Genomic DNA, 25,939 nt, shown 5'->3' on the forward strand with positions numbered 1-25,939 from the left:
TAAGGTCAGATCAGGGGGGAAACAAAGGGAAGGAATGAACTGGGCTTGGGGCTGTGCAACTTGCAAAAAGGAAGGAGTGAACTGGGCTTGGGGTCTTGCTATGCAAAAAGGAAGGAATGAACTGAGCTTGCAGCTGTGCAACTTGCTCTAGGTTACTGGTGTTTCATCTGTTGTGTTGTTTAGGAAGGACAATCCAGCCTTTGGGAAGTGTACCAATGCTGGGCCATGCACCCTAATATTTTGGAAGACTGGGGGGCAGGATTATCCCAACTAAATTTCACAAATACACTTTTCTTCTAAAATAAGTGGGTATAATCACTGCTGATTACCCTGGGAAGGGGTCACTAGCGCATGGCAACTGCAGCCCAGGGTGGAATGAAGAGACAGGTGAAAGCGCCTGAGGGAGTTGTCCTGTAAGCTCCGCTGCTTTCTCGCTTCTTTAATGACTTGGAATTAACTCAGATCCAACACGTGCAACAGTAAACCCAAGGGGTTCTTTCGTGCCCTCCCCTACCCATGTTTATCACCCTGGATTTTGTCATCTCCATGAATGGGACCATCATCCACCTGCTTGCTCATGGCAGGAGCCTCTAAACTGTCCCTGACTCATTGCTTTCTCCATAGTCTCTGGATCTCATTAATGAGGGTACACATGCTTCTGGCCATGAGGGAGTAAGACGGCCTGTGATCTCCCTCCCTCTGTAAGCAACTATAAAAAAAGGATAGAATATAGAAAGCAACTATTTGGATATAGGGCAAAACAAGACTGTGATTCCTGAGAAAAAGGAAGAAAACAAGGTGAGCCCTACCATCAGCTGGCCTTTCTGCCGAGAGGTAACTCCTGGGCTACAGTCCAGGGAGGGAGAGCTCCCAAATAGTGAGGCAGCTTCACAGAGCTGAAGAGACAGAGGCCAGAGACCTGGAAGGTCAAGCGGCTCCGTGAAGAACCTGTGGGGCAGAGTTCTCAAGGGAAGGGGCTACACAGATAAAAGTACTCCAGAAATCTGCACAGGAGTTCATGGAATCTTTTAAAAACACAAGTCTATAGAAATATAAGGCCAGATAAGAAAAGCTTCTGGTGAAAGAGTAATTATGAGGAGTTTTTTTTTTTGTTTTTTTTTTCTGAGATGGAGTCTCACTCGCTCTGTCGCCCAGGCTGGAGTGCAGTGCAGTGGCATGATCTCGGCTCATTGCAACCTCCACCTCCCATGTTCAAGGGATTCTTGTGCCTCATCCTTTTGAGTAGCTGGAATTACAGGCACCCACCACCACACCCTGCTAATTTTTGTATTTTCAGTAGAGATGAAGGCTCACCATGCTGGCCAGGCTGGTCTCAAACTCCTGGCCTCAAGTGATCTGCCAGCCTCGGTCTCCCAAAGCACTGGGATTAACAGGCATGAGCCACTGCACCCAGCAAGGAGTTCTAAAATGAACAATTCCCTAAAATTGCAAAGCCAAAAATCACTCAAGTTCCCTCTAGCCAGAGAGAGAGACCTCACTGAATATATGGGGCATTTAGAACAAGCCCCAGAAAGACCATGACTTGGAAGAGGAGTCAAATCAGTCCTGGAATAAAGGCTACTCTAGGCCCAAAAAAGCTTATAAGTAAACCTCAAGGGAATCAAACTAATTTCTGAATAATTTATAGAACAAGTAAATAAAAAATCAGTAAGAATATAAAGACTCAAACACAGTATTAATCAAATTGACCTCATTGACATTTATAGATGACTTTACTCAACAACAGCAGAATACATATTTTCATAAGTGCTCATAAAACATTTGCTACACCAGATCATACATTGGGCTATAAAATGAGCTTACATAAATTTAAAATAGATAACCACAGTGGAATAAAACTAAACAGCAATAAGAGAAAGATATAATATATGGAAAAGCCACAAATATTTGGAAATTAATAAGCTTCTAAACAGAAATTGGAAAGTATTTTAAACTGAATAAAAATGAAAATATTATGTGTCAAAACCATGAGATATAGCTAAAGCAGTGATTTGAGAAATATTTATAGCATTTCATGCTTTTATTGGCAAAGAAAAGTCTAACGTCAGTCATCTAAGCTTTTACCATATTCAGTTAATAGTAAGTCCTGTCAATTGTACTTCCTAAACAACTCTTAATCAGTTTCCTTCCCTCTGTTCTGCTGTCACAGCCTCCAGATCCTCCTATCTTAAGTCATATCCAATCCCAAATCCCCAGTTCTTTCTGGTCAGCTGTGCCTCTCACCACTACTTTCTCCTTGCACTTCAGCCTTACTGACGTCTCTAGTTCCTTAAAGCTCTCATGGTCTTCTCTGGGCCATCTCACAGACATTGCCTTGCCTGACCACTCTTATTTCCAATTCACCCTGCTAATTCCCACCCATGGAATTTCTCTTCTTTCTGGAAGCCTGGGTCCTGCTATATGCTTCCGTTCTAGCTCATTGTACTTCCTTTGTGGTGGCATTTAACCTATGCTGGTGATTTCTTTAATTGTCTGTCTTCCCTAGCAGATGGGTCTCGTCTTGTGTATCAGATTGTTTATCTGTCCCCCTGCACAGTTTCTGGCACTTATTGAGTGCTTAATATCTATTTGACAAATGAGTGAAAGCCTATTTTACTGGAAACATGACCACTGAGTTTGTGGTTACAGGTTGAGAAGATCAGCTTTCCTGGATCACAGTTCGCAGTCAACATTGGGCATCTCCCAGCATCCATTTGTCTTTCTTTTTTAATAGCAGCCCTGAATTCTGTTGGGGGCTCATGAGGTTCCTGAGAAGCCACTTGTCCTGGCTCCAGTAGCTACTGAAGTATTCATCACTGAGAAAATGGATCTGCTTTGGGGGCTTCAGTTCCTTAAAACTGTCATTTCTCAGTTAAACATGTTACTGGGATTCCCTGGAAGTGTACAGGGTCCTGCAATGTAGTCACCCCCTCTAATGAGTGCCACTGGGGTGAAGTTATCTGGCAGGTTCCTGTTAGGCTTTTCTGACTGGACTCTTTACTTTTTAGCTTCGCATGTTCAAAAGGATCTGGGAGGTTTCGTAGTGCACTAGAAACGGCACAAGCCATAATGTGACATCTCTGAGTGAAACAGGCCTAAAGCCACAAAGGAGGTAAAACAGATAAGGTAAGAATAAGACAAGAAAATCGAAGTAGAATTAACGTAAATTTAACACTATCACTCCTGTGGTATTTTTGCATATATCAAACAAAACGAAATAGCTATCCGGCCTGAAGACAAAATGCAGTGCCTCGTACCACCTTTTTAAAAAAAACAATAATATGAATGATCTTTTCCTTGATAATACAAATAATTCACATTCATTATGGATGGTTTGGACACTTTTTAAAAGTATTTAAAAATGGGTCACCCAAAATAATACATAAAATAATCACTGGTACTGTCTTTTTTTTTTGAGACAGAGTCTTGCTTTGTTGCCCAGGCTTCAGTGGAATGACATGATCTCGACTCACTGCAACCTCCACCTTCCAGGTTCAAGCAATTCTCCTGCCTCAGTCTCCCAAGTAGCTGGGATTATAGGTGCTCGCCACCACACCTGGCTAATTTTTGTACTTTTAGGAGAGGTGGGGTTTCACCATGTTGGTCAAGCTGGCCTCAACTCCTGACCTCAAATGATCTGCCCGCCTTGGCCTCCCAAAGTGCTGGGATTACAGGCGTGAACCACCGCTCCCAGCCCATTGGTAATGTCTTGATGCATTTCTTTTCATACTTTTTGTACATGTACAGACAGATGTGTATTTTTCTTCTCAAAATTAGAATTTTTTGTAGATTACTTTTTTCACATACATCATAACCCAAAAAAGTGATTTTTGGTCAGGCGTAGTGGCTCATGCCTGTAATCCCAGCACTTTGGGAGGCCAAGGCAGGCGGATCATGAGGTCAGGAGTTCGAGACCAGCCTGGCTACCATGGTGAAACCCTGTCTCTACTAAAAATACAAAAATTATCTGGGCGTGGTGGCGGGCACCTATAATCCCAGCTACTTGGGAGGCTGAGGCCAGAGAATGGTTTGAACCCTGGAGGCAGAGGTTGCAGTGAGCCAAGATCATGCCATTGCAATCCAGCCTGGGCGATAGATCAAGACTCTGTCTCAAAAAAAAAGTAATTTTTGTAACTTTCTATTTTGTGGATATGCTATAACTTTTTAAACAACTATTTTTCTCTTGTTGCACATTTAGGTTGCTCCTACTTTTTTTACTAATATAAATTACTCTGTGTGAGCATCTCAGCTTGAATCACAGGTCCCCTTCTCCTCTTGTGTTCTGGGCCATCTTTTGCTTTCTCAGGACCTCATCCCTGCAGTTAGCCACGTTCTCTCCTGCTCCAGCAACGTCTCCCTCTCCCATGAATTCTTCCCATCTGCACACACATTCTCTAATAGTCTCCATCACAAACGAACAAAAGCCCTCTTCTCACTCTGCATTCCCCTCCAGCTTTACCCTGATATCCCTGGCTCCCTTGAAGGCTACACTTATTATGGGAAGATCTGATCTTGGTTACAGTCCCCATTTCCTTACCCAGTGTTCACTCCCATGCATGCTGACCAGGTACGTCCCCTACCCCTGAATTAAAACTGCTTTCTCCAAGGTGACCACCCATTGCTGATCAGATCCACGCCTCTGTCCTCATCTTGTCTAGCCCATTGGCAGCATTCAGTAGCGCAAACCCTCCTTCCAGACACTCTCAGCTCCTGGCTTCCCAGACACACTCTCAGCTCCTGGCTTCCCAGACACACTCTCAGCTCCTGGCTTCTGCCACCCCAACCCTTTTGCCTCTCCTCTCACCCCTGCATCCTCTGCTGGCTTTTCTCCCTCATCTGGTCTAAAAACTGTTGAGAGTACTTAAGGGTTTCCTTTTGGACCTCTTCTTTTCTAGACATTCCTGGGGTAATCTTATTTTCTCCCGTGGCTTTGACTACCAGGGATCTGCTGATGATACCACGCTGACTTCTCCAACCCAGACCTTTCTCAGAGGCAGCGCCGTAACTGCCCGCCAGCTACTCTCTGGGTGTCTATTATGCATCTCAAACCTAATATCGCTAACACAAAAGTTTTATTTTCCTCATATCTCTAAAATACCTCTGCCTTTCCCCTAGCCTTCCGCTTCTCCAGTACCCACCATTACAGTCACCTGGTTTTTCAAGGCAGGAATTCAGGACTCAAGCTCAATTGCTCTCTTTTTTTTTTCACCCTTCATGTCCAACCCAGCAACAAAGGCATCTCTCTCTTTCCAAAAGTTTTCAGTTCGTTCTCATCTCTCCACCTCTGGCTCCTCTTATCTAAGCCACCATTGCATGTTGCCTGGATTATTTCAACAGCCTCCTAATGGCCCTCCTGCCTTCTGTTTTGTACAAGTATAATCCATTCCCTACATGTTACCCAGAATAGCCCCTGTACTCCACTCACTGCATCCAGCCTTGACTGGTCTGTGTGATCTTGCGTTGGTCTGCCTTTTAGATCTCATCTCTACGGCTTTCCCCTGGGATCCCAATGCACTGGCCGCTAGGGCCTTCTTGTTCTTCCTCTAGCACCCCAAGCTTCTCACCGCAGCCTTGGCACGCTTCGCTCCTGTTTGGAGCACTCTGCTCTGTTCATGTGGCTGCCTCTTTCTTACCGCTGGGGACTCGGCTCAAATGCCACTTCAATTTAAAGGTAGCCCTCCCTTCACTTTCACCTCTAGTGTCCAGAGAAACTTACGCATGTGCAAATCACACACAAACAAAAACAAACAAATGACAATGACAACTGGGGATGATCCAAATTGCTTCAACGGTGGAGTAGATAAATTATGGTAGATTCATATGATGAGATTGTATATCTAAAGGAAAATGGATAAACTACAACTAAGGCATTGTCATGGTTGAACTTCAAAACATAATGTTGAAAAAAAGAAAAAAGTCACAGAAAAACACATACAGTATTGAGTCCATTTAGATGACATTCAGATGTACTGTATAGAGATGGATACATCAGTGGTGAAACCCTAAAGAAAAGCAAGGGCGACCCCTGGAAGAGCCCTTAGGAAGCTTCTGCAGTGCCTGCGGGGGTCTGTCTCAGCCTGGGAGAGAGTGCAAGGTCTCTGTTTCATTATTATTCACTATTATCCTTTCAATTGTACATATGACTGCATGAACTCTCTTGAATCCATGATATTATTCACAATAAAAACTTTTTAAAAGAAACAAGAGGAAGATGGAAATACACAAAGTGACATCGTGGTATTTGCTCATACTCATCGTGTGAGTGGGAACTGCATGGCGTCCTCATATTCCACCTCCCTCCCTGCCACGTGGAGGCTCTGGGCTCACAAGGAGGAAGATCCCTTTCTGTTCTGTGTCCTGTGACTCAGTCAACCGCAGGCAGGCTTGAGGAATCTTGAGGGGACACCTGGGGCATCTCCATACTTTCCTTGCAGAATTACTAGTTAAAACCAGTTCAGGCAAGACAGCGCCAATCTGATTTAGAAACCCCAGTCCTCCCTTTCCCCAGGAAGAAATTCCACAGCCTGGTTATATCATCAGCTTTAAGGGTCTGAAAATTCTTTCTCTTGACCTACGCAGATTTTCCACAATTTGGAGCCTCTCTCCAAACAACGTGACAACACATTCAAGGTTCGCAAAATTTTGGAGGACTAAATCTAAATGGAGCTGCCTGTCAAAATGTCACAGTTCCCATCAGACGATGGAAATCTATATTCTTTCCTAGACACGACAGGGCCGAGATGTTGCAGATGGGTGTGTGTGTGTGTACACACGTGTGTGAAGAGGTGATCAATGAGGAGTGCAGGTTAATGTTCTCCTTGGCTAAATAAAGTTGTGAAATTGATGGCAAATGCCATGTTCGGTGATCTCTGAAAGTAGAACCTGCCTTCTGTGTGTTAGTATTCCTATACAGCAGGGAAACTCAAAACTACGTGTTTCAATATAAATATTTTCTGATAATTTAGAACAAGTATTCTGTTTTTCATAGCCCCAGAATTGAACCGCACTTGAAATCAGGTTAACTAGAGCTAAATTTAATCACTGTGTGACCCGATTGAGTATATGCAACATGGGGTATTGAATATCCTCCTTTATGTTGTTTTTATTCTCAATTTCATCTCCTTATTTCCTTAGGGACCACAGAGCAATAGTAGGCAGCAGAGTAATGAAATGTGGTAAATCTCCTTAAAGAGAAACATAACTAAAAATACTTTCCTTTGTTTCATCTCAGCAGCCCTGTACATAGTGTGGTTTACTTTGGTTAACAAAATTCCAAAGTTCTTGGGAGGAAAACGGCTGAATTTATTGCTCTGGGAAATACCACACTTGCTCAATTTTACAAGATATAAAAGTTCTTTGTTTTATAGATATGCCATGAAAATCTCAGTTGTAACCATTAGCTGTCATTTACAACGGGAGCCGTAGCAAGTTTACCAAATTTCCTGGGGACCTTCTGAGGCAGTGGATCACATGGCCACGTGTGTTGGGGGCTCTGTCAGTCCCCCGGCTCCCCTGCCTGCAAAACAACTCTGGCTGGGGACGGGGATTGGCAGGGAAATGTGTTACCATTCGATGGACTTTGGATGCTTGATCACAATCTCTGAGGGCCAAGCCTCTCTGCTGATAACTAAGGAGCATTTATGCTTGTTTCTCAAAAAGTTCTCAGTGCTGTAAACTAGGAAGATTTCAGAGCACTGGTGCAAACCAATTAAGAGTGATTGTCAAGGACAACAGAGGAGAAGCAGGGAAGGCGCTCCCTGACTTCAGGAGGCGTTTTTCAAATAGATTAGCTCCGGGTGCTGCCCTCAAAGCCTTGGCCACCCCTGAGTGAACTGAGCAGTGAGGTTACATGGGAACAGGGAAGGACAGAAAAGACGCAGAGTTACCAATCTGAAGAAAGGTTTTCAAAGGAGTTGTATGTACATGCAGCGGAGACTGCTGACACCCATGAAAATGACCACGTGAACATGCCTTCTAGATCGTTCCTTTAGATCACACGTTTATTTGTTTTGTTTTGTTTTTTGAGACAGAGTTTCCCCCTTGTCGCCCAGGCTGGAGTACAGCAGCACAATCTCGGCTCGCTGAAACCGCCACCTCCCGGCTTCAAGCAATTTTCTTGCATCAGCCTCCCACGTAGCAGGGATTACAGGCACACACCACCATGCCCAGCTAATTTTTGCATTTAAAAAAATTTTTTTTTAATGTTTTTAGTTTTTGAGATGGAGTCCCACTCTCTCACCCAGGCTGGAGTGCAGTGGTGCGATCTCTGCTCACCGCAACCTCTGCCTCTTGTGTTCAAGCAATTCTCCTGCCTCAGCCTCCCAGGTAGCTGGGATTACAGGCGCCCGCCAGCATGCCTGGCTAATTTTTGTATTTTTAGTAGAGATGGGGTTTCACCATGGTGGCCAGGCTGGTCTCGAACTCCTGACCTCAGGTTATCTGCCCACCTTGGCCTCCCAAAGTGCTGGGATTACAGGGGTGAGCCACTGTGCCCGGCCTAGATCTCGCGTTTTTAAACACTGCTTGAAAGTAGCGACGAACTGTGTGGCTTAGCAGGGAGAATGCTGCGCTAAGCATTGAAAGATCCAATTCTTGCTCTGTGTGTCACCGGCCTGCTGAACTAATGTCATGCAGAGGTCACCTTGCCTCTCACAGCCTTGGCTTTCTTTCCAGGCTGCCAGGCATGTCAATGCCACATGGCCCCTTCCTCCCAGGACTGGCTCAGGAGCCCAGCACAGCCCAGAGAGAAGTAAAAGAGCAATTACAAAACCAAGAAAGTCCCATGCAAGGGAAAAGACAGGGTGCTGGGAAGGGGGCACCTAACCCTGACTCGGGTTGACCAGGCTCTCTGACAGAACTGGTATGTCAGCAACACCGTGGGGAGTTAACCAGGGAAAGAAACCCTGGCATTGCATCATGTCCCAATCTTGAGATAACAGTTAGATCATGTTTCCCATGGAGTGGGTAGACTTGGTGAGAACACAGGTTTCCCCAGACTTTCTGAGGAATCTGTTTTGGGTAGTAAGGCTTCAGAGCTTTGTTCTCCTCCTACGCAAAGCGAGGTGAGAGTGACCCCCGTCTAATTTGCACAGACGTTTTCTCAGATTTTTCATATGACTGTTCTCAAGGGCTTACCTAGCCATTTGGCTTGCAACCCCTCATTCTTGACCTTATTCCCACACTGCACCACTGTGTTAGTTATCTATTGCCGTGTAACAAATTAACCCCAGCATCCTGTGGCTGAAAACAGCCGTGAATATTTACCCCTTGCAGTTTCTGTGGGTCAGGGATTTGATTGAGGCTTGGCTATGGGAAGAGATGACACAGGGCACATGCAGAGGAAGGTGGGACTCCGTGGGAGCCATCCTGGAGGCCCGCAGTAATCCTGCTGGGATTGATAAGATGCTGGGTGGACTCTGCCTCCCATCTGTCCACACTTCCCGTTTGCAATACTGACTATAGCTGTGAATCCTGTTCCCCTATCCATTCTTAAACAAGCAAACTTTTAGGTGACTATCTCCTGCTTTTCTGAGTCACTTAGTTTTTGGAGGGGGCGTTTCCCCCTCCTCCCCTTAAAATTTAAGATATGCTAGGTCCTGGCTATTTATTCATAGTGCTTCCTATTGCACAGTATAACAACTTGCATTTGCTTTTCAAGTGAGGAGAAGAATCGTTTTCTGGTGTACTCTTGTTCTCTAGTTGATCCTGAAGAAGACACATCAAATAGTAATACCTTAGATTCGCGTGGGTCACAAGTAGCTCCATCTTGGAGCTTCCTTCCCCCTCTTTGTCCTCAGGTCTATCTCTCAGCATCTTCATTATGTGGATATCTATTAAATTAAACTAAATTGGAAACAGAGAGTATGAGATATTGTTATTTTCTGGAACTCACATGAGTTGATTTTTTTAAAAAAGAGGCCCCGAAAGTAAAAGCCATGCAAGCCAACTGCAGACCTAAGACCACAGTTCAATTCACGTTCTTATCACTAACCATTTATAGTATAAGCTTCTCCAGCAGCCTCATATGATTTACATTTCATGCCATAGCAGGTCATATGTGAGGCTTCTGATCTAGTTCTACGAAGCTGTGGGCGTATTGGTTGGCAACCACATTTTCTGAAAATTCTGCTTATTTCTAGGACTTTTCAATTCACTCAGAAGTTAAAAATTGCAATACTATCTCCAGAAAGCATTTTATAGTCTTACCAGTTAAATGAAGTGATTTCCTTCTCCTAAAGAATTTCCTTCTTCTTAATAGACACATTTTCCTACATAAATAATGGATGTGGAAGACAAATCATTTTTTGTTCCACTTTCTAAACTTCCAAAAAACGAAATCCATTTCCTTGCAATTGTGCTGGATCTCTCCCCTGCAAGCGGCTGTCCAAAAGACAACCAGAACTTATCAATAACAAAAACAGGATCCCCCCACTCCAGGGCGAAAAGAGCTCAGCTGGTTGGACAGCAGATTGGACACTGGAGGCTCCCCACCTGCCAGGCCACCTTTCCATTTTCACCCTTTATCTTTCTTACTTTAAATAGACCACTTGTTGGCTGGCCAGAACTTGTGCTTCTCAAGAGGAACGCAGTGGAGGTTAATTACACTCTGGATTAGGAGAACTCTTCTCTCTCACCCATTCTTACCAGAGGAGGAGAAAGAGCAGGAAGGAAGTTACAGGGTCCACGGGGTGGCTGAAATCTTCATCTTCAGAACTGCTCTCAGCTCCCCACATTCAAGGATGGATTCTTATTCCTTACTTGGCTCAGGAAAGGCTAACTTACTTTTTTGTGAATGTCGCTCTTTTAGAAGGTCAGGAGCCATAGCCACCTGAAAGTAAAAATCTAAGAGTCTGAACACCTGGGTTCCAACCTTAGCATTGCCATGTAGTTAGTTGTATGACTTTGAGCATATTTTATAAATTCTCTCCACATCAATTTTTTAATCTCAATGAAAATAATAACCTCAAGATATTATAAGGAACAACAACGGAAAATTGTAGTGAAAGTGCCTTTAATTATAAAATATAGTACAATCTAACATATTATTATATATATTTTTTCAGAATTTGGTATAAATAATAATACTGATCAAAAAGCTATTCTTTTGTGACCTTGAAAAGCAACTGTACAAATTTTAAATTTTTTCATACAATAAAAATAGAAATAAAAACATTCAGGGTCAAGGTGAATACCTGCAAATTTATATAAACTCTGTTTCCTAACTACAAATCATCATTAAAAAAATTTCTAAAGGTAGCACATTTTACTTAGTTTGTATTTCTTTTTTTGTTAGCTTTTCAAAGTAGAAAGAATCCCAGTAAATTCTAGTTGCTGTAAACTCATTAATCTGCCAGTATGATGAAATGCTATTGGCTAAAGTAGTATCACTGTTTTTGTTTTGTTTTGTTTTAAATAAAGGATTCACCTAGTAAGGTTGTATAATTATTCCCAGTTTTTTCCCTAGCAATAGCAGAGATAAAAGGGTCACGTAGACAGTCGACGCAGACCCTGTGCTTCTCCCTACACGGATGGTGTAGGTTTCATTCGAGTCAGAATGGCTGGTCCCTAACCCACGAGGTGCACTTTGACTATCGGGATTTTTATTTCTGTATCCTCGATGCTCATAATAGGAGAGAGTCCCAGGAGTCAAAAATGGTTTACTAAATTTCTGCTAATGGAGTAGTTTTCAAACTCAACAGCTACTTAAAAAGAGTAGGATGTCTTTTTTTTTTTATTTTTTTAATTTTTTTTTTATTATACTTTAAGTTCTAGGGTACATGTAGGTAACGTGCAGGTTTGTTAAGGTTTGTAAAAAAAGAAAAAAGGGACAAGAGACAAAGCCTGGGCACTAATAGGGCAAGAGGTTTGGATCAGAAACTATATAAATCTAGCACTCTCTGAAAAGTGATACCTTCAATTAATAAACTTGGGAAAAACCAAAAAAAAAAAAAAAGGGTAGGATGTCATGTCTGTAATCCCAGCACTTCGGGAGGCCAACGTGGGCGGACTGCCTGAGCTCAGGAGTTTGAGACCAGCCTGGGCAACATAGTGAAACACCGTCTCTATTAAAATACAAAGAAATTAGCCAGGCATGGTGGTGTGCGCCTGCAGTCCCGGCTACTCGGGAGGCTGTGGGAGGAGAATTGCTTGAACTTGTGAGGTAGAGGTTGCAGTGAGCCAAGATCATGCCACTGCACTCCAGCCTGGGCGACAGAGTGAGACTCTGTCTCTACAAAAAAAAAAAAAAAAAAAAAAAAGTAGGATAATAATAAAACAATTATTATGTTTTGGCATATTCACATAATGAAAATTTATACATTTCTTAAAATAATTTTTGAAGCCTATTCAACAAATGAGGGTTATATAAAACAATGTTAAACAATGTTAACTGAAACAAATCAGGGTACAAAACAGGCAGTATGCCAGGAATTTTGTAAGAATAAATAATAGGTTTCTACACATACACATGAAAATCTAGAGGGAAGAATGCCAATGTGTTGACAATGACTATTTTGGGGCAGTGGGGTTTGGGGTGATTTTTAATTTCCTTCTTCACATTTTTCTGTATAAACTCTTTATAATTAGGGTGTGCACTGGTGATGACTCCTTGAGTCACAAGAGTCAATAATACCCAACATAAACCAGCTCAAAAGCAAAGGGAAATTTTTTGTCCCCAAGACTGCAGAGCTGGCTTCAAGCACTGTTTCACTGGCACTCAGACATCACTGGGACCAGTTACCATCGTTTTTGTGTGGATCCCAGTCTCACACTGCCAAGACAGCAGCTGATGGTTTAGGTTCAGCAGGAAAAAGTGCCACCTGTTTGCTCATAAAGATCTCCTTGCTCACTCTCGTCTCTGGAATGAGTTACATCCACATCTCCAAGACCAATCTATGAACGTACCAGAGTTCTCCATTTACTTTGATTTCCTTTAATGCCACTCAGTAAAGTTTCATTTTTCTCCCTAATGTTTTTGAGATTTCTCATGTTATTTTAAACTAAATTCTTGGTTTGAGGTTTCCTGGATCACGTTGGTGATATGAATATAGGCTGAAATCCACCAAGGATGGTGAGGGGGTTTTTTCAGGGATGCTTTTCCCCTACTTTATTCAGTACCAAGGCAATAGACCCCCACGGTGCCCTGTGGGTGGAGGGAGTGGAGCTGGTAACTCATGTAGGTTTACTCCGAGGGTGTATCCCTGCAGGGACCCAGCAAAATGTGTGTGCGGCTGGGATTGGTGGGCAGCTCTGGGGAGACTCCCAGCTTTGGTGGGACCTGGACTTCTTTGTTTCTGTTGCCCTCCTTCCTCTGCGTCGTCGAAACTGCAGCTTACCTTCAAATCTGGGTTATCAAATCTTTTCGGAGCAAAGTTCACTTTGGCTTCTGCTTACCTTTCTGGTTTTAGACAGGTAATTCCTTATATTATTTTGGTTCTTTGATGTTTCTATAAACTTTAAAAAATTAATCCAGCATGATGAGCTGTTGTCCATGAGAAACAAATTTGAATAACCCAGGCTGCCATTGGCCCCAGCAGAAAGCGATTAGTTTTCAAATTCTGATTCAGACCAAAACAAGACTTTAGAACTAAAGAGGAAAAGAAGGTAGTGAGGCTCTCTTTGCTTAATATATTTATATATTGCTTAATATGCTGCTTTGTTTCAGTATGGCAATATTGGTAAACAGCAGAACTAGAAATGAATTTGAAAATTTATATAAAATTTTTATTCTCAGAAATAAAAACTTTATTGTTCTGTGAGTTAGCAGAATAAAATAATAAGACTTCGTAATGGTTTAAACAGTTTGTTTATAAAATTCCATTATGTTATTCATTTTAGCTAAATGATTATACTGATGTATGTTCCCTCTAAGCACTGACCCAGGACTTTATTTTAAGGCAGCTTAACTCATGTTCTTCACAGATGTGAAGATTTTATTTCAAAATTATTTTAGTGGTGAAGTAGATATAGAATAAACCATACAACAATAATGTTTTGCCAATTTTCTCCTTGAGGACATTGCAGATTTGTACTTCTTATACAGGAATACAGGCTGTCAAGGAGAAATAATTCCTTTCGATGCTTTGGAAAGAAGCTAGTGGAACAAAATTTAAAATATTGTGTGTATACTCTATATAATTTCATAGTATCAAAGTGTATAATATATAATCTTTGAATGCAAATAGCGAAACATTTCTTGAATATTTTTAAATTCAGGGATTTCATAGTACAATGAATATATATTAGTATATAGGATGATCTTTGTGGAATACAATAAAACATGAATGCATTTTATTTTTTATGGAAATTAGGAAAATTTTTACTGCAGAACACAGGAGTAAAAATACATGTAATATTTAAAAATTCAGTCATATTACTCTTCAATAAACTAAGATGACCATTTATGAGTTTTCTTCTGTTAATATTAAGTGGTAGCAGATTCTCCAGATTTAAAAAATCAGAGGGGAAAAGGTTAAAATGGAAAAATCCTACCTATTTTTATATTCTCACTAGATATTTTTGAATTTCCTGGCTAAATTATACAAATTATAATTATAAATTATGTAATAAATATATATAATATGTAAATATATAATGATAAATTAGGTAATAAATATAATATATAAATATATATAATGATAAATTAGGTAATAAATATAATATGCAACTGTATATCATGATAAATTAGGTAATAAATATAACATGCAACTATATATCATGATACACTGGGTAATAAATATAACATGCAACTATATATCATGATACATTAGGTAATAAATATAACATGCAACAATATATCATGATACATTAGGTAATAAATATAACATGCAACTATATATCATGATACATTAGGTAATAAATATAACATGCAACTATAAATCATGATACATTAGGTAATAAATATAACATACAACTATATATCATGATACATTAGGTAATAAATATAACATGCAACTATATATCATGATACATTAGGTAATAAATATAACATGCAACTATATATAATTTTAATAAATATAATGTACAACTATATATAATTATACATTATGTAATACATATAATGTACAACTATATATAATTATCCATTGTGTAATAAATATAATATACAACTATATATAATTATACATTATGTAATAAATATAATACACAACTATATATAATTATACATTATGTAATAAATATATACAACTATATATAATTATACATTATGTAATAAATATAATATACAACTATATATAATTATAAAAAATATAATATGCAACTATATATAATTATACATTATGTAATAAATATAATATACAACTATATATAATTATACATTAGGTAATAAATATAATATACAACTATATATAATGATACATTATGTAATAAATATATACAATTATATATACTGATACATTATATAATAAATATATACAACTATACATAATTATACATTATGTAATAAATATATACAAGTATGTATAATTATACATTATGTAATAAATATATACAACTATGTATAATTATACATTATATAATAAATATAATATGCAACTATATATAATTATACATTATGCAATAAATATACAACTATATATAATTATACATTATGTAATAAATATATACAATTATATATATTTATACACTATGTAATAAATATAATATACAACTATATATAATTTTAATAAATATAATATACAACTATATATAATTATATATTATGTAATGAATATAATATACAAGTATATATAATTATACATTATGTAATAAATATAATATACAACTATATATAATTATACACTATGTAATAAATATAATATACAACTATATATAATTTTAATAAATATACAACTATGTATAAATATACATTATGTAATAAATATAATATACAACTATGTATAAATATACATTATGTAATAAATATAATATACAAGTATATATAATTATACATTATGTAATAAATATAATATACAAGTATATATAATTATACATTATGTAACAAATATAATATACAAGTATATATAATTATACATTATGTAATAAATATAATATACAACTATATATAATTATACATTATGTAATAAATATAATATACAACTATATATAATTTTAATATAATATACAACTATGTATAATTATACATTATGTAATAAATTTAATATACAACTATGTATAAATATACATTATGTAATAAATATATACAAGTATATATAATTATACATTATGTAATAAATATAATATACAATTATATATAATTATACATTATGTAATAAATATAACATGCAGCTAGATATAATCATACATTATGCAGTAAATATAACATGCAGCTAGATATAATCATACATTATGCAGTAAATATAACATACAGCTAGATATAATCATACATTATGCAGTAAATATAACATACAGCTAGATATATTCATACATTTTGCAGTAAATATAACATACAGCTAGATCTAATCATACATTATGCAGTAAATATAACATACAGCTAGATCTAATCATACATTATGCAGTAAATATAACATACAGCTAGATATAATCATACATTATGCAGTAAATATAACATACAACTAGATATAATCATACATTATGCAGTAAATATAACATACAACTAGATATAATCATACATTATGCAGTAAATATAACACACAACTCGATATAATCATACATTATGCAGTATATATAACACACAACTCGATATAACCATACATTATGCAGTAAATATAACACACAACTCGATATAACCATACATTATGCAGTAAATATAACACACAACTCGATATAACCATACATTATGCAATAAATATAACACACATCTCGATATAACCATACATTATGCAATAAATATAACACACAACTCGATATAACCATACATTATGCAATAAATATAACACACAACTCGATATAACCATACATTATGCAATAAATATAACACACAACTCGATATAACCATACATTATGCAATAAATATAACACACAACTCGATATAATCATACATTATGCAATAAATATACAACTAGATATAATCATACATTATGCAATAAATATAACATACAACTAGATATAATCATACATTATGCAATAAATATAATACACAACTATATATAATTTTAATAAATATAATATACAACTATATATAATTTTACATTTTGTAATAAATATAAGATACAACTATATATAATTATACAATATGTAATAAATATAATATACAACTATATATAATTATACATTGTGTAATAAATATAATATACAACTATATATTATTTTAATAAATAAAATATACAACTATAATTATACATTATGTAGTAAATATAATATACAACTATGTATAATTATACATTATGTAATAAAAATAATATGCAACTATATATAATTATACATTATAAAATAAATATAATATACAACTATATATAATTATGATAAACATAATATGCAGCTATATATAATTATAATAAATATAATATACAACTATATATAATTTTACATTATGTAATAAATATAATATAAAACTATATATAATTTTACATTATGTAATAAATAGAATATACACCTATATATAATTTTACATTATGTGATAAATAGAATATACAACTATATATAATTATACATTATGTGATAAATAGAATATACAACTATATATAATTATACATTATGTGATAAATAGAATATACAACTATATATAATTATACATTATGTAATAAATATATACAACTATATATGATTATACATTATGTAATAAATACAATATACAACTATATATAATTATACATTATGCAATAAATATAATATATACAGCTATATATAATTATACATTATGTAATAAATATAATATACAACTATATATAATTGTATATTATGTAATAAATATAATATACAGCTATATATAATTATACATTATGTAATACATATAATATACAGTTATATATAATTATACATTATGTAATACATATAATATACAGCTATATATAATTATACATTATGTAATAAATATAATATACAACTATATATAATTTTAATAAACATAATATACAACTATATATAATTATACATTACGAAACAAATGTATACAGCTATATATAATTTTAATAAATATAATATACAACCATATATAATTATACATTATGTAATAAATATACAACTATATATAATTATACATTATGTAATAAATATAATATACAGCTATATATAATTATACATTATGTAATAAATATAATATACAGCTATATATAATTATACATTATGTAATAAATATAATATACAGCTACATATAATTATTCATTATGTAATACATATAATATACAGCTATATATAGTTATACATTATGTAATAAATATAATATACAACTATATATAATTTTAATAAATATAATATACAACTATATATAATTATACATTATGTAATAAATATATACAGCTATATATAATTTTAGTAAATATAATATACAACTATATATAATTATACATTATGTAAGAAATAGAATATACAACTATATATAATTATATATTGTGTAATAAATATAATATACAACTATATATAATTATACATTATGTAGTAAATATAAGATAGAACTATACATAATTATACATTACGTAATAAATTTACAACTATATGTAATTATACATTATGTAATAAATAGAATATACAACTATATATAATTATACATTGTGTAATAAATATAATATACAACTATATATAATTATACATTATGTAATAAATATAATATACAACTATATATAATTTTAATAAATATAATATACAACTATATATAATTATACAGTATGTAATAAATAGAATATACAACTATATATAATTTTATTAAACAATACACAACTATATATAATTATACATTATGTAATAAATATATATGGCTATATATGATTTTTATAAATATACAACTATATATAATTATTCATTATGTAATAAATATAATATACAACTATATATAATTTTACATTACATTATAAATATACAACTATATGTAATTATACATTATGTAATAAATAGAATATACAACTATATATAATTTTATACATATAATATACAACTATATATAATTATACATTATCTAATAAATATATACAGCTATATATAATTACACATTATTTAATAAATATAATATACAGCTATATATAATTATACATTATGTAATAAATATAATGTACAGCTATATATAATTATACATTATGTAATAAATATAATACACAACTATATTTAATTATACATTGTGTCATAAATATACAACTATATGTAATTATACATTATGTAATAAATAGAATATACAAATATATATAATTTTAGTAAATATAATATACAACTATATATAATTATACATTATGTAATAAATATATACAGCTATATATAATTTTAATAAATATAATATACCACTATATATAATTATACATTATGTAACAAATATATTATACAGCTACATATAATTATACATTATGTAATAAATATAACATACAGCTATATAAAATTATACATTATGTAATAAATATAATATATAGCTATATATAATTATAAATGATGTAATAAATATACAGCTATATATAATTATACATTATGTAACATATGTAATATACAGCTATATATAATTATACATTATGTAATACATATAATATACAGCTATATATAATTATACATTATGTAATATATAATATACAACTATATATAATTATACATTATGTAATAAATAGAATATAGAACTATATATAATTTTAATAAATATAATATTCAACTATATATAATTATACATTATATAATAAATAGAATATACAATTATATATAATTTTAATAAATATAATATTCAACTATATATAATTATACATTATGTAATAAATAGAATATACAACTCTATATAATTTTAGTAAACATAATACACAACTATATATAATTATACATTATGTAATAAATATACAGCTATATATGATTTTAATAAATATAATATACAACTAAATATAATTATACATTGTATAATAAATATAATATACAACTATATATAATTATACATTATGTAATAAATATAATATACAACTATATATAATTATACATTATGTAAGAAATATAATATACAACTATATATAATTATACATTATGTAATAAATATAATATACCACCATATATAATTATACATTATGTAATAAATATAATGTACAGCTATATATAATTATACATTATGTAATAAATATAATATACAACTATATATAATTTTAATAAATATACAGCTATATATAATTATACATTATGTAATATATCCAGCTATATATAATTTTAAAAAATATAATACACAACTATATATAATTATACATTATGTAAGAAATAGAATATACAACTATATATAATTATATATTGTGTAATAAATATAATATACAACTATATATAATTATACATTATGTAATAAATATAATATAGAACTATACATAATTATACATTATGTAATAAATTTACAACTATATGTAATTATACTTTATGTAATAAATAGAATATACAACTATATATAATTATACATTGTGTAATAAATATAATATACAACTATATATAATTATACATTATGTAATAAATATAATATACAACTATATATAATTTTAATAAATATAATATATAACTATATATAATTATACATTATGTAATAAATAGAATATACAACTATATATAATTTTAATAAACATAATACACAACTATATATAATTATACATTATGTAATAAATATATACAGCTATATATGATTTTTATAAATATAATATACAACTATATATAATTATACATTATGTAATAAATATAATATACAACTATATATAATTATACATTATGTGTTAAATATAATATACAACTATATATAATTATACATTATGTAATAAATATAATACACAACTATATATAATTATACATTATGTAATAAATATAATATACAACTATATATAATTATACATTGTGTAATATATATAATATATAAATATATATAATTATAAATTATATAATAAAGTGTCTATCCATTTCTTCACACAACAAGGATTCCTTTGCTCTTTCTTTGTGCTGCCTCACAGCCACACTTCTCGTAGAGGCCTCAGACACTCGTCTCCTCCATGTCCGGCCACCCCTCATGTCTTCAGGAACTGAGTTTGGACTGTGGCAGCCACCCAGACCCCCTCAGACACCAAGTCCCCTCGTCTCTTCCCAAGTCCTTTGCCTGGACTTTTCACTGCACTTGACACTGTGAGCTCCTGGCGCTTCCTTCTCCCCGGCCTCCCTGACCTAACCTCTGCTTTCTGTCTCCTCCCTCCCCGCTCTGTCAGCATCAGCAGCGCTTCTCTCCCTGCACTTGCACACACACCTCCAGCTGCCATGTCTACATGGATGACTCCCCAAATGCTGTCCCGTCCTGAGATTCAATCTCATCGTTGGGTTACCTTTACCGGGGTCTTCCGCTGATGCCACCAACCCAGTTTATAACACATAAACCAGGCATCTATCCGCTAACATTGTTTCCTACCACGCCTTCATTTTCTGTTTTTGAGAAGCGACACTCTCCTTGCAGTGACTCAAGCTTGAAAATGCAGCTTCATCTCTGCCTCCACCCCTATAGCACACGGTGATCTCAGCTTTCCAGGAGCTGCCATTTCTGGGTCTATCCCTGGGGTCTGATTTTCTATCTCCGCCCTCTGGATTCCTTTTCTGAAAGTCTCGGGATGAATGTCCCTGGCCTGGGACAACCTTCTAGTTTCATCTGCAGTCATTCTAGTCCCAACATGAAGCTCATGCTGAACACACCAGAATCAGCATCCACTGCTCCCTAAACACACATGCGTCTTCATGCCTCTGCTCATTGTAGTCTTTCTCTTTGGAATGGCCTTCTTCCCATTTCTCCTGTGACCCAATGTGTTCTTCCTTCAAGGTCCCTGGGGTACTTAATGCCAGTCAGTAAAGGAGACTGAAAAAATGCATCCAGAGATGTAAGACCGTAACGGCCATGGGAGAACAGCATTTAAAGAAGGAAATAATCAAAAGCAATGATAGTTAGGGGAAAATGAAAATAAGGATTTAGAAGAGTCCCCTGATGACTCTTCCCTAAGGAGCTGTCTGTTCTTGCGATTTCCAATCCTGGTCTCCCTTCTCTCTTAGATCCACTCCAGTAGGGCTTCTACATCACTCCATGGAAACTGCTTCTCAGGGTAACAATGGTCCCCATGTGTAAAACCCCATGGTCAATTCCCAGTCCTCTTTTTACTCCAAAGCCCACTCCTTCTCATCGCGGTTGACGATAACCCCATGCTTCCAAGTGAGCCAATAATCTTGCTGCCATCTTATATACTTTTCTCTCAAATCCCCAAGGCAGTGGGCTCTACCCTTCAGAATCCCCACTTCTCATACCGTCTGCTGCTACTACAGTAGTGCAAGCCATCATTGCCATCTGTTTCTTGGATTTTTTTTTTTTTTTTTTTTTTTGAGATGGAGTCTCGCTCTGTCACCAGGCTGGAGTGCAGTGGTGACCTTGGTTCACTGCAACCTCCAGTTCCCGGGTTCAAGCGATTCTCCTGCCCCAGCCTCTTGAGTAGCTGGGATTACAGGCATGTGCCACCACACCCAGGTAATTTTTATATTTTTAGTAGAGACAGGGTTTCATCATGTTGCCCAGGATGGTCTCAATCTCCTGACCTTGGGATCCGCCCGCCTCGGCCACCCAAAGTGCTGGGATTACAGGCATGACCCACCACGCCCAGCCACTTCTTGGATTCTTAACTGGTGTGCCTGTTTCTTCTCACACCCCCGCCACCCCAAGTCTATTCATAACACAGTAGCCAGAAGGGTCCTGTTGAAACCTAAGTCCGACCACTTTACTTCTTTGGCCTCAATCCCATTTCAGTCAGGGTAAAGCGAATCCTCCTCTCTGCTCCTTTTACTCTAGCCTGGGCTCCCCCTGAAACATTCTGCAAGCACACAGGTCGTTCCTTATGCCTGGGAAGCACGTCCTTCAGAGGACAACTCCATGTGGCCAACCTGCTCTCCTCCTTCAAGTCTCTGCTCAAGGAGGCCTACCCTTACTATTTCTCTTACCTTGCTCTGTTTTATTTTTCCACTGTACTTGCCATTTTCTAATGCATTATATAATTTAATTACTTATGCTCATCATCTGTGTCTGCCTGCTAGAATGTAATTTCAGTGTTCACAGATATATTTTAAGTATCTACAATAATGGTTGCACATAGCAAATACTAAAATATCTGTCGAATGAAAGCATGAAGGCCTTTGGAGAAAAAAAGTTCTATGAAGCGCTAAGAACGTCAGGTAGTTTACATGGGTCCAGCAGCAAATGCATGTGAAGAAATGGAACCACAGAGGGAAAGAAACTTGTAATTTATCTAAGCCTTTCCATTCCTATACAGAGTCACTCTGACATGAAAACTACATCTATTAGAAATACCTTTATTATTTTCAATTTTGGATAAGACACTGTAGTGTACAACAATGTGAACATTTTAAACATCAAAACATAAAGACCATGACATTCTTAAATATTTATAAATACTGACTATTCTTAAGTATCAATAAATACTCAATATATTAGCAGTTTCAGCATAATACCCCATCATATACAATTTGAAAACAGAGCAAAAATTGGTCAACTGGTTAGTCAAATAAAAGCTGATCATTAACAAATCCATAATTTTTTTTACCTTTTTACTACAGTAAGCAACAAATGTAAATAAAAATATGTAATTATGATATATAATAAAAATAAAAACAAATATAATAAGCAACCAATACTGTAAAACATAATATATGAGTATGTGAGAAGCACTTTTGCATTCCTAGAAATATGATTCTTGGCATTAATTTTGACATTGCCATAGATTTTTTAAAGTAATCGCTGATTTCTTCAGCTCCTGGAAATAGGCAAACATAAAATTATTTGCTTATGGTTTTAAAATTAAAATGGTTCTAAAACTAATGTACAATTGGAATATAAGAATAATTTCTGGGGGGAGGGTGGTCCATATTGCATATAAATCACCAATAACTTACACAAAGAAGTAAAATGTAGCTTCCCCTAATTAGATTTGGAATTATCTTGGCTTTCAAAACTTGCAATGTTTAAAATAAACTAAAATCTTATTGATTTCTCTGGTGATGCTGAACACAGAAATTTGATCTAGAACCTCTTTTTGGAACATGAAATATGAAATCAGCTATCTATATACCTATTTATATTAAATCTTACATATATACATATATGCATATATTTTTATAACTTTCATTAGGATAAATATTTTAAGATAAAGATAAAACCTACTTTATACAAAAAAATACACTAATATTAACATGGCAGGTTTTGCCATGTAGGTTAACAATGATCTAACTCAAGTACTATACTATATATGCTAAATTTTAGACACAAATGGAGTATAGGAGGGGCTATCAAGATTATTTATATAAAGAACTGGAAGATGTTAATACCGCTTCAGTAGTGGATGTATGGTTTTCATTATTTTGCTCAGTGTAATAATAAAGTAAGTCTCCACTACCTGAGGCATAGTGACTGGGCAGTAACAGGAAGGCGGCCTGGGAATCAGTGGAACAGTGGGGAAGGCTGGTTTTAGGAATGATTACATGCTGTGGATGACTGTGCTCATCAAATATGCATATTTACTAACGTTATTTTCACCACAGCCTCACAAACAAAATGACATACCACTCTTTATAAGAGTCTACTAGATATCTATAATACAAACTTTGGAATGAGAAAAGCACACTCAAAATGGGCTTCAGACAAAATGCTTATCCTTATGAAAATGGTAACATCATTGGGAAAGAGAGATAATTCTGGAAAACAGAAATGCTTACAGTAAAGGTATATAGCAAATTAACACAATTTCAGGAGCAGAAGTTACATTTAATGTTTGAAGGAGAGTTTGTGTTTACTTTTGCTTTTAATTGCAATGGTTTAGTGAAGTGGCGGAGACAATAAATCACATTTACAAAATCAGAGTTCAACTTATACTTGGATCTCTACTGGCTATTTTTATATAATTATTGTTTCAGTGGAATAGCCAATGAAGATTTTAGTTTCTTTTAAATATATTATAACAATTAAATAATATTTTGTACATCAAACATATAAAATGTTTGAAAGCCAGAATAATATTCATTGTCTGAGAAGCTCCACTTCTGTTTCTCTTTTTTTCAAATGTTAGATAATTTATTTGTAATATGGACCAGAAGGTCATTCTAGACATGTGCTTCAATACATATATATCCCTAAGTCTGTGCCAGGAATGCAGAATGAATGTGCTTGAGACTAGACCACCAGCCCTCAGGGGCTCAGGCCATGGCTGTCTCATCCATTTCTGCAGTGGACACAGTGTTTTCCCCACTGCCTGGAACACAGAAGATGCTAATGAGTATTGATGAACACAGAAATCTCCACCCCAATAAAGGCTCCAGTTTTGTTGAGAAATAGGTTTTACATTTATTCAGGGCTTCCTGTTAGTTTGCATATAAAAGCAAAAGTGAAATTTAGTGAGCCTGCAGAGATATAGTAGAGACCCCCAAAATGTAATATATATGCACATTCTTTTTTTCTTAAAAAGTATACTGTATCTTATATTAGAAATATATACACTTTAGTGTTTATGGGTAAAATTATATGATGTCTTGAATTTGCTTTAAAAGATTATAGCAGGCCGGGCGCGGTGGCTCAAGCCTGTAATCCCAGCACTTTGGGAGGCCGAGGCGGGCGGATCACAAGGTCAGGAGATCGAGACCACAGTGAAACCCCGTCTCTACTAAAAATACAAAAAATTAGCCGGGCGCGGTGGCGGCGCCTGTAGTCCCAGCTACTCAGGAGGCTGAGGCAGGAGAATGGCGTGAACCCAGGAGGCGGAGCTTGCAGTGAGCCGAGATCGCGCCACTGCACTCCAGCCTGGGCAACAGCGTGAGACTCCGTCTAAAAAAAAAAAAA

The 25,939-nt window shown here is 34.8% G+C and overlaps 1 protein-coding gene and 1 long non-coding RNA gene across 6 annotated transcripts in view; one reads left to right on the forward strand and one right to left on the reverse strand.

The window, feature by feature from the left end:
* Positions 1 to 25,939, forward strand: part of DIPK1C (divergent protein kinase domain 1C) — a 151,448-nt gene that overhangs the window by 80,555 nt on the left and 44,954 nt on the right. For 2 of the 5 annotated variants that reach the window (XR_012427391.1, XR_010582775.2), the window contains exon 7: positions 3,009 to 3,126. The exons of the other annotated variants lie outside the window; for them this stretch is intronic. The gene's annotated coding sequence lies outside the window, so the exon portion shown is untranslated. Of the gene's footprint in view, positions 1 to 3,008; positions 3,127 to 25,939 lie in introns of those variants that run through there. 5 annotated transcript variants of the gene reach the window in all.
* LOC107128055 (uncharacterized) lies at positions 1,715 to 10,478 on the reverse strand. The gene is made up of 3 exons (XR_001486628.4): positions 10,207 to 10,478; positions 9,734 to 9,843; positions 1,715 to 3,095 (listed from the first exon to the last, which is right to left on the reverse strand). It is a non-coding gene; the product is annotated as an uncharacterized lncRNA (long non-coding RNA).

This window comes from Macaca fascicularis, chromosome 18, assembly GCF_037993035.2.
Source record: "Macaca fascicularis isolate 582-1 chromosome 18, T2T-MFA8v1.1".
Classification (NCBI taxonomy): Eukaryota; Metazoa; Chordata; class Mammalia; order Primates; family Cercopithecidae; genus Macaca; species Macaca fascicularis.